We start from the raw sequence: 1,759 nt of genomic DNA on the forward strand, positions 1-1,759 counted from the left end.
ATTAAAATAGCATTGTAAGTATATTTAATAGGTCAGTCTATCTCAAAAGAGCCTCCATAATGCTGAGATTATACACAAAAGTTTATGTCTAAATATATATATTTGGCAGGCAGTGGATACGTTCATCAGATTCTCAATTTGGGGCATGAACCACTGCTCTGGAGGGTTGGAATTGGAACAAGAGGGTAAAATTACAATTTTTATTTCCTCTATGTCTCAAGAATACTTGTAGAGGGGTAGGAGGGAGGCAAGAGGGAAGGGTTATATGTCTACTTACAGCTGATTCGTGTTGTACAGCAGAAACCAACAGAACATTGTAAAGCAATTATACTCCAATTAAAAATAAATTAAAAATTTTAAATTTTAAAGAGTACCTCAGATAGTGCTTTTGTCTCTATACTTTATAAAGTACTGAGTTAATACATGCTTTTAGTTAAAAATTCAAACCTACAGAAGTATCTAGAGTTTCGAGTCAAAGCTCCCTTCTCCCTTTTCAATTTTATTCTGCACCCCAGAAAAAGCACGGTTAATAGAGGTAACTCCTACCTGATCCTTTTTATTGCTATGCATTCACAGATGTAGATCCTCTATAAGCTCTTTGCCAATCTCACTCTCACCCCAAATAACACCAAGGAGAAATAGAGAATTTTTTTGAGGACTCATTACGTTCCTGAATTAAGTGTTCTAAGGATTTACTACCCGTGTAAACTCGCTGTGATAGGCGCCCTCCACACTGTGTCCCCTCTTACCCTCTCGCCCCCCGTTCTTCGCTAGGCAGCTGGAGAGATTAATTTTTAAACGTTAGTCAAATCAAATCACGTCACCCTTCAGCGGTTTCCATCGTACCTCGAATCAAATCCAAATTCCTTAGCGACCCTACTATTCTTTATGGTTGGGTTTGCAGCGCCTAGCTCAGGCGCGATCGCTACCAAGGCACCCGGTTTCACCGCTGAGGGAGCGCCTTCCCAAGGGGCAGAGGCGGGGTTTCTCGAGCTGGAGGAGGAGCCTTAGACCGAGTGAGAGGAGAGGCGGAGGGGGAGGTTTTCCGCGGAGGGTAAGCGAGGGGAGCAGGTCTGAAACAGGGCCGCGGACACGGCACGCTCCTGCGGGCCCCGCGGAGCTAGTGCCGCGGAGGTGAGCATCTTCCTCCGGGTTGGGGGGCGGGCTCTGCTCTCGCGGCAGTCCTAGGCTTCTCGCTGGGGTTGTTCCCACGGGACCCTGCGCCGAAGAGCGGAGGTGGCGGCCTCGGGGAGCCTGGGAGAGGCTGATGAAGGGGCCCGGCGGCCTGCCTCAGCCCTCCCTCAACCCCGCCTTCTCTCCCCTCCCCCAGGCCTCGGCCGGCGCCAGTGGTGAGAGCTCGCCGCATCCTCGGGGGCAGCCCGGCAGCGGCTGGCAGTGCAGCGAGAGAGTGGCCGACAGTGGGGATGCGAGGTACCGGCATTAGTCGTGGCCAAGTGGCCCTAGAGAGGGAGTAAAGACCGGGTCTTCGGCATTTCTCCCAGGGGTTCGAGGAACGCGGCCTCAGAGGAGGGGGAAGGTGAGGGGCTGGCAGGCAGGCTTCGCGGGTAACTACTAGGCGTCGTACATGTAGGTTTTGGTATCTAAATGGCACTACACACACACACATATTCATTTCGGGTAATTGCTTCTTAAAAACTTAACAATATGTCTTGTAGATCTTCCTATATCAGGGAATTTAAATTTATCTTATTTATAAACGGCTGCATTGTATGATTGTACTACAGTTTATTTAACCATT

At 49.2% G+C, this 1,759-nt stretch overlaps 1 long non-coding RNA gene across 1 annotated transcript in view; it reads left to right on the plus strand.

The window, feature by feature from the left end:
- Window positions 1-1,024: 1,024 nt before the first annotated feature.
- Window positions 1,025-1,759, plus strand: part of LOC104983067 — a 7,651-nt gene continuing 6,916 nt past the window's right edge. The window contains exons 1-2 of the long non-coding RNA XR_824591.1: window positions 1,025-1,134; window positions 1,331-1,431. This is a non-coding gene — a long non-coding RNA (uncharacterized LOC104983067). The remainder of the gene's footprint in view (window positions 1,135-1,330; window positions 1,432-1,759) is intronic.

Source organism: Bison bison, unplaced genomic scaffold (genome assembly GCF_000754665.1).
Source record: "Bison bison bison isolate TAMUID 2011002044 unplaced genomic scaffold, Bison_UMD1.0 scf7180017861178, whole genome shotgun sequence".
Lineage (NCBI taxonomy): Eukaryota > Metazoa > Chordata > Mammalia > Artiodactyla > Bovidae > Bison > Bison bison.